Source organism: Perna viridis, chromosome 2 (assembly GCF_037379345.1).
Source record: "Perna viridis isolate PV_CMFRI_1.1 ecotype Kerala chromosome 2, ASM3737934v1, whole genome shotgun sequence".
Classification (NCBI taxonomy): Eukaryota; Metazoa; Mollusca; class Bivalvia; order Mytilida; family Mytilidae; genus Perna; species Perna viridis.
The window spans coordinates 3110376-3119227 of NC_142446.1; the positions used below are offsets into that span (position 1 = coordinate 3110376).

Genomic DNA, 8852 nt, shown 5'->3' on the forward strand with positions numbered 1-8852 from the left:
TTACACAACAAAGTTCAAAGTTCAAAAGTAAAGTCGGTACATATAAAACATCACCACACAAGCTCTAATGAGCTTTTAAAACCGACATAAGCTTTGAAACGTTCTAAAATGTCAAGTATATTTTCGAAAAAGGAATGCACTTATTTTGCTAGTAATGTACAAATGTACGATATGTCAACAGATGTGAAATTGTAAAGAACATGAATGTATATTATCAATCGACCTAAAATCTTTATGTTTCAGCTCACTAAAATTTGTGATTTTTTAAAATTCTAAACCAAGCCCAATCATTGAGAAAATCACTGATTGATTGGTAGTTCATTTTAGCGGAGCATTGAATTGAAAGCAAGTCAAAATCAGTGGCAAAGAATATTTGACGATAGGACTTTGAGGGCTTCAGTTTTTGATATCCAAATTGATCGAGACTTGATGAAGATTGATTTTTATTGTATTGAACAGATGATGACTTATGGCTTTCACGAGAGAGAACGATTCTACACAATCTCCAAAAGGTCATTTTTTAGAGACTGAATGATCAAGGTTGTAATATAGGGTAAGCAGTCATGGATGGGCGTGTAAACTTTCTCAAAATTTGTTACATAAGAAATTGCAACAGTATTATCCATGTAGACTCTTACATGACACTTTTTGGATTCTGGTAACAATGATAGTAAAGCTAAATAAACTGCTTTAAGTTCCAAAACAAAACAAAAAATAATGTGCTTTTCTCTCTCCTCTTGTGACAGCCAATAGGAAAAGGAAACAACCGTTTGTTTTAGTAACTGAGCAAGCAAGGTCGGTACAGATGTGGACAAGGTCGGTACAGATGTGGACACCATAAGTTTTTATCAGAGGTAGACGTAGAAAATAATAGCAGTGATAAGACCTATACTGCTACCACTCTCTCCAAAGAAGAGATTGTGGAAAACCATAAATCTGTGCTTTCCTCTTTTGGTCTCTCTACCAAGGACGATGATTGTGATTTACCGTCTATGTACTGGATTCCTAAACTTCACAAGAATCCATACAAACAACGTTTCATAGCTGGATCTGCAAAATGTATCACCAAACCTCTTTCAAAACTTTTAACTTCTATACTCACAACTGTCAAAGAGGGTCTGCAGTCCTACCACAACACTTGTTACTCCCGTAGTGGTATTCAATGTGGATCCTGAAAAATTCGAAAGATCTTATGGAGACAATCAGTTCAAGACTATTATCTGAATATAATAGCATTAAAACCTATGATTTTTCAACACTGTATACTTCTATTCCCCATACTCAGTTAAAATTCGGACTTAGAAACATTATACATCGTTGTTTTTTCCAAAAAAGATGGTACACCTGGATACAAGCATATAGTTCTTGGTAGAGATTCCTCATACTTTGTGAGAAATAATTCCAAATCATCTTCCAAATATACAGAGGAAGATGTTTACAAAATGCTGGAATTTTTAATCGACAACATATTTGTCCAGCGTGGTGGACGTGTTTTTCAACAAACGGTCGACATTCCAATGGGAACAAATTGTGCTCCTTTACTTGCTGACCTATTCCTTCACTGACTTTATAGCTGATCTGATCAGAAAGAAAGAATATCGTTTGGCTAGATCCTTCAATCTCAGTTTCCGCTATATATATGACGTATTATCTTTAAACAATCCTAATTTCGGGGATTTGATACACCGCATCTACCCAAAAGAACTTGAGATAAAGGATACTACACACACTGTGAAGTCAGCCTCCTATCTTGACCTACACTTAGAAATCGATGGTAAAGGAAAACTTTACGACAAATGTGATGACTTTTCATTCAGAATTGTCAACTTTCCTTTCATCTGTGGCAACATCCCTTCGTCACCTGCGTATGGAGTGTTCATATCACAACTCATACGTTATGCTAGAGCTTGCCGAAACTACGCAGACTTTTTGTATCGCACTAGAACTCTAACAAATAGGCTTCTGGAACAGGGTTATGTTGCTACAAGATTGAAGTCATCACTACAGAAGTTTTATGGACGTCATCATTAACTCGTGGATCGTTATGGTGTATCCATCAGCACAATGAAAACTGATTTATTCAACGGGTTATAGTTTTCCTTTCCTCGTTTGTCTACCCCGGACTTGACTTTTTATGAGCAACTCGGCGGGTGTTTCTAGAAAAGCAGAGGACGCTAACCCTACCGGTGCACCTGGTCCATGCTCCCAGTTTTTAGTGGAGTCGGAGTTGCTCATTTGCTTTTGTTACTTTGTATGTATGATTTTAGTTACTTTATGTTCTTTGTTGTGTATGTTTGTTTTCCATGTCTGGTCTTGATTACTCTTGCACCCTGTTTAACTAGAGTCAGTATATAAAACTAGATCAGGTTCACCGATTAAAATAGGTGTGTAGCTTGAATGAATGTTTGTTAACCATCAATCTCTTTTAAATCGTTATTAATACTAACTGAGGCATCATAGTTCTCATAAAGTTTTTTTAAAGAACTTGGTTTTTATTTCTATGTCTTTATAATACAGTGGGACATATTGTACCCCTGGTTCACTTGCCGCTTTTTTCCCAATTACTTTCTCTAAAAACCTTAGTTATGAAAGGTTTCAATAACAGTGTATCGAAACTGGTAGATATGATAATATGACAATACTGAGTCAGTATATAAATGCGGCTTGGAAACTAAGGGCTCAAATTATTTGAAGCTTATTTCATTTTTTCACTATATTTAGATATAACTCATTCATATTACACTACACATTGTTCGTTCCGACATATTTGGCATATATGTATATTATGTTATTTGCTATAGCATTGTTTCGCTGATGCAATGAAGTATTCATTCATTCATTCAGTAATTCACACAAATCATACAAGTCGGAAAAGCTCTTGAGTCAATTTAACAGTCATATCAATATAATTGATGACAAATCCCCAAAAAGTTATTGTTTTTGTGTTTGTTGGCTAAAACACTGACACTGATTTCGGATGAATAGTGAACCCTAGATTATCTGTTTGTCCAACTTTGGTTTGACAGTCTTTGTAATTATGCCCAATTAGTAAACTGTTATTCCAAAGAATGTCTCGGACTAGTTGAAAGTCCCTGTGGCAGTCCAACAAACTGATAGTATAAGTCATTCCATTTAAATCTAAGTCCTATCTTGGAAGCAATTGGAACACCATATTAACTATCCTTATGTTGCTACAAGAATAAAGTCATCACTACAGACGTTTTATTGTCGTTATCGTGAACTAAGTATTTTTTTTTCAATCAAGGACTGATATTTAAAAAAAAAATTTGGTACGACACCTGTGAAGACGCATTTTCTCATACCCCTGATTCAGGAGTCTGTTACACAGATATTAATACGTTCAAGAAAATCGGAATATTTAGTACTTGCTCTTGCGTAGAGAATCAATTGTGAAATATAAACACCGTATGCAGGAGATGGAGAAATATTGTTACAAAGGTTAGGAAAATAAATATCGATATTAAAATTGATGTCGTCTCTTTTATTATAAATTTTCGTGCTGAGATGACGACTGTTGTCAAATTCGAGATGTATGTCCAAAAAAGATGTAAAACAAGCTGTTTCTGTAGTCTCCTTTAATCTGGAGCTCTGGTAGGTACATTGACGGTATCCATTTACCAAAAGAAGGGTTGTTGATGGACAACACTTCATCAATATATCTGTATGTAAAGTTAAATGATTTAGCATTCTTTATATTTTTATTCTTTACGAGATTCTGAAGTTTCAGTCTGCAAAGTCAAAGTCTTATATCACTGAATCTCCACAAACACTTAATGTTGTGGTCGTTTCTATGGGTTTCTTTTCTGCATTCTTGTTTTTCAATTTTCCTTTCTTTGATAGTCAAGAAATTTTGGACCTTTTGTTCATATGTTTCATCTGTGGAGGAACACTTTTCTCCAGTGGGCTCTTGGCTAAAAGACTAACTTAGTTTCTTTCCTCTTCTCTCTACCTTTCTTTTATAGCTCATCTAGTTTAACATCAAGACTGTCACTATATAAGAACTCGATGGCTTGAGCATCAACGTCAGCTACCTTCATGTCAGAATACCAGGGGTTATAAGTTGTTTCCTTCTCCTATTGGCTGTGTACATGCCATGAGCCAACATTTTAAACATGTCTTTACTGACAGTTTTTTTTCCTGATAGTCAGCTTTGTTTTTTCTGTAATTCAAGTGACTTTACTGACATTACCAGTGCCGTGACACTTTTCAACGCTCTGAATAGCTAGTTCAGGGTCTCTTTACTTTTTGAAAATTCCAATGACGTTACGCACGCTATTGCGTCCACAATGGTAACATCAGGATTCGACGTTTTTGTCCAATTTTAGTACCGTACCGACTTTATTTATTTTGACGTTAAAGGGGAATTAATTGTATTTTTAAAAATTGAAACTAACAAAACGAGACAGAGATAAAAATATTTAAACTGACATATGGCTAGTATACCATGTTTATGAAAATTTATAGACGGATACCATTAACTTTATCCGTCAAAATGAAGGAAGAAACTTTAAATTGGATTTAGATCAATCAGAATTAATAATTTATATTTATTTTTATAAGCTCTGCAATATATCTAGATACCGGTACATCCTAATTCGGCACAAATCAAACGAATTGCTGCGGAGTAACAAATTGCAACTTTACGTGGTATAAGTTTGTAAAGAAAAGGTTGATTTTTAACGCGGTCATAATATAGACCTTTTACAACTTTGGAACCACAGTTTTAAGATCTTCCCCATTCATCAGAAACATTTTTTTCGATATTATGCGGAGGTGTCGTTACCTTTAAAAGGTAGTATTCAAAGTTCGGGACATCTGCCCAAACAGCAATGATCATATCCTTTTCCACAATATTTTCTATTGTTTCGTCATTTACGTGTTCTTCATTTGTATCAAACAAAGATTCTCTATTACTTTGAGCCATTTTTTCTTTTTTAAAATTCCCAATGAAAGGTGTTTTCTCACAGCAAACTACGTTTCCATCGAAACAGTCATCACAATTATAGCATGACAAGTCCCGAGTGTAAAGGTGTACATCTGAACGCATCGAAATTATTTGGAGAATTTTTCTATTTTGGTCAACCGGTTTAAAATTTATATTTTGAAGACGTGGAATTTGCTCAACGTATTTAAATATTCTTCTTTTATAAACACCACTTTTGGGACACTCAATGTTTTTCTTTGCAAAGCTGAACAAGTCATGAGCTGATTGTATATTTGTTTTACCCATAAGCACCGCAAAATCTGCTTGATTCTTTAAAAACCCACCGGCGGCGTCATGCGGGCCTTTGCCATGAGAAGTCTCAAAATAATTTCTAATCAGTTTCTCATATCCTAGATTTTCTCGGCATGTACTGATATCGCTCATACAATTACGACTCTTGTACTGTGCACTACAACCATTCGTGAATTCATGCATTACTTTAACATTCGCAGATATAGATTGTAAATAATTTGAAATTTCAGTTTGGACACGATATGTGAAATTTCGGTCATGGTCAAGGTAAGGGCTTATCACAAAACATTGCTCGTTAACTATCACAGGAGATTATAAAGTACTGTCTATGCCATTTTTTTTCAAGAATAGCATGTCGATGTAGTATTGTAACATGTATACTAACTTCACTTCGTTGAAAATATACTGATTGTATTTCGATCCTTTCGGAACACCAATAATTCTCGGAGTAGTCATGAATACATATTGCGTGGTCAGGAGGAAGATTTTCTGTACTGTTCTGTTTGCCAATGAGCCCTGTGTTGGTGAGCAGGGAAAGTTTCAATTTGAAATGTCTGAACATTTCACCATGTTTTGTTGTTCTTTGTGTAAGCATTAGTTTGTTTCTTGTTTTATTATTTTTTACATGTATTTTAGTATATTCGAACTTTCCCATTTCACGTCGGGGGCATTAATAGCAATGTCTAATTCCTTATCGTGAAAAGATAAGCTTGAGACTCCGCAATCTTTACAGGCACGATTTAAGCAACAAGCTTTCGGAATATCACTGTTGCACAAAGTTTCGGCACTAATATCATTTAAATGATCAAAGACAGGAAATTTTTCAAGATTTTGAATATTTAAATGCATTTCTTTTTCTAAATTCCATGCATTTTTTGAAGACTGATCGTGTCTCAATGTGTTGTCGACAGCAACAAGCATTACGATCTTTTTCTCGTAAAATGGTTTGTAACTTTCGAATAAACGCTGAGAAATTTTTAAGTTTGGATATTTTGACTTAAAGTCAAGAAAAACTTCGGTTTGTGTTTTTTCCAGTAAATGTACTTGATGAGAAACGTATATTTTTTACCTAATCGGGATCGCTTCACAAAGTCCTTAATATCATCTAAAACCTGATCTGATAGAGATGTTTTTTTTTTCTGCTGATGATAAATATGTTTTATTGTTGGAGAGTTCTTGATGTATTCTTTTAACAAAATTTCTTTTTTACCAAGTGTTGATGGCAAAGCGTCTTTCAGTTTTTTCAAAGCCATGTATTTTGCCACTCTATAAGGAAAAGCCGGACTTCTATTAGCAACCTGTTTCATAACAATTCTTTTACGAAAATTTTGTTGTGCTTTACGGCGGGACCTGCGTTTATACTCTCTTTGTTTTTCCTTTTTTTCTTCAAGTTTTCGTCGTTCATTTCTCTTGTATAGAGCGCTTTTTGTAATCTGTTTTGGACTGCCTTTCCCAATTCTATTGTATTTCTCTGATTTTTGTGGTACCATTTTCTTTTCTGTTCTCTCCTTTTAAGCTCCCTCAACTCTCTGTTGTATTTCAATTTTTCTGCTCCAATCGGCAGTTTCCTTTTGTCTAAAATAAGCGTTAAGTAATTTTTGTTATCGTTCGTTTACGGTGCATTTGTCAGATGTCTTCCGATAGGCGGAAAACGTTCGAAACGTTCAAAATGTGAAGATTAGACAAATTGCTAGACATTTGTTTTATTAAAAAATTATGTGTTTTAAACTTCTAAAACAAATAAAAATGAAATAGTTGTGTTTATAAGTGTATGTATAATTATAGAATATCCTTGTTTTGTAAAAGAAATGATGAATTTGTTGTTGTGCAACTTCGGAACATTTAGTTTTCTCGAGAAATATGCTAATCTTTGACTTTAGACATTTCTCTAGACATTTCCAAAAAGCCATAACACTTTTGTTTGTACTCCATTTTTTATCAAATGCTGCTTTAAAAATGCTGAAAGTGTGTATATTTATGTAAAACATTTGTTTGAGCAGAAACTGTTTTTAACTACGAGCAACTCAATAACAAAATTCGTTTACTTACCATTATCAGAAATATGACCCGTGTCAAACACTTTCATTTTTGCTCAGATTTTTTTTTCTTTATAAAAACACGCAATTTTCGTATGACGTCACAAGGAACATTTGACGTAATTTCTGCATGCAACATTTCGCGAATTTCACACCAGCTGCAAGAGCGTAAAGTGATTTTTTTAGTGTTTGTACCTACGTATTTGTTACACCTGACAGGCGAATGTTATACAGGATTTTGGTTAGTGTAATTAAGAAGGTCTTTGTTTAATAGACATTCAGAAAAAAATAATTCGTGCCGGTTCTAAACATATGCAGCTTTCATGTTTTTTTTAAACTCTGATTGTTTATAATATTCATTATAGTTAAGGTGGGTGTGAATTTTTAAAATGGCCGCAATAGCGTGCAAAACGTCCTTATTGATCTTTTGTACTTGAATAGTTGTACAAGATAAATTTCATTCAATCTTTTTAATTCCTCTAGAACCACTATCTTGTTTACTGCAGATACCACCGCCAGTTTTTCATCTTAAATTTAAAAAAAGTTATTTTTTAAATGTCAATATTCTTATGTCTTTGTCACTAACATGCACATTTCTTTTGTTTCAATAACATTGCGGTATCAATAAATGAAGTACACTTTGATATAAAACAAATTGATTAATTCTTCAGTGAGAAAATATTGAAACCCAGTTGTATTTGGCTTACACTCGATTTGTTTTGTTTATATGTACTTATTTAAAAGCATACAGCTGCAGCTAGATATCCGCTACAAAATACATGTAAAATATTTTAGAAACCAACCTTTTTTTCGCCATATTCTTAGGTGTTTCATACATCTTTCGAGGTCATCAAGAAAATCGACTTTGTCTGTTTCATCTTCAGATTAGCCGTCTGAAATGACATTATCAATATCTAACTGGTCGTCATCTTCAGCGACTTCATCATCTGATGTGTCTTCATATTGTATAACAGGAGAGCTACGATTGCGGGTTTCGTTGTCTGACTTTGTTGACTCAGTCACCTCTAATGAAGTTTTGTTACATGTGGTCGGGTTTTCTTTCATTTGATATTGCATAGACAAGACTTTTGCCGTGGGACTAGCTATAATAATTGAATTGGCTTATATTTGTTTACATTCGCCATGGATGCCATCTTGTTGTTTTGTGTAGATTCCTCCACTTCGTGGAGAACTGCAGTTCTGGAACTATTTAGCTATCGACTATGCATAAAATCCTTACCTATAATTTGGTTTCAGTAAAACTACTATTTACTAGAGAATAACTCTAGTCCCTTGTGGAATTCAATAATCCATCCATGTTATGTACCCTACCTTACAAAGTCAATCTATGTATGTGTGTACATGGTTATAAATGGTTAAAGTCACTGCACATCAACTAGATTTGTTATACTACAAATTTTCACACCAATATTACTTGGATAAAATCACTGCTTTTCACTTCCAGTTTATAACTGGTAAAATATTAATGACAGAGTGAATGATTTAACTTGTAAGTATGTTAAAATGAAAATATTTAACATATTTTATACATAGACACA

At 33.9% G+C, this 8852-nt stretch overlaps 1 pseudogene across 1 annotated transcript; it reads right to left on the reverse strand.

The window, feature by feature from the left end:
• Positions 1 to 4744: 4744 nt before the first annotated feature.
• LOC148623311 (uncharacterized) lies at positions 4745 to 7356 on the reverse strand (annotated as a pseudogene). The gene is made up of 4 exons (XR_015920217.1): positions 7307 to 7356; positions 6579 to 6832; positions 6105 to 6369; positions 4745 to 5947 (listed from the first exon to the last, which is right to left on the reverse strand). The product of XR_015920217.1 is annotated as an uncharacterized LOC148623311 (transcript).
• Between the last annotated feature and the right edge of the window lie 1496 nt (positions 7357 to 8852).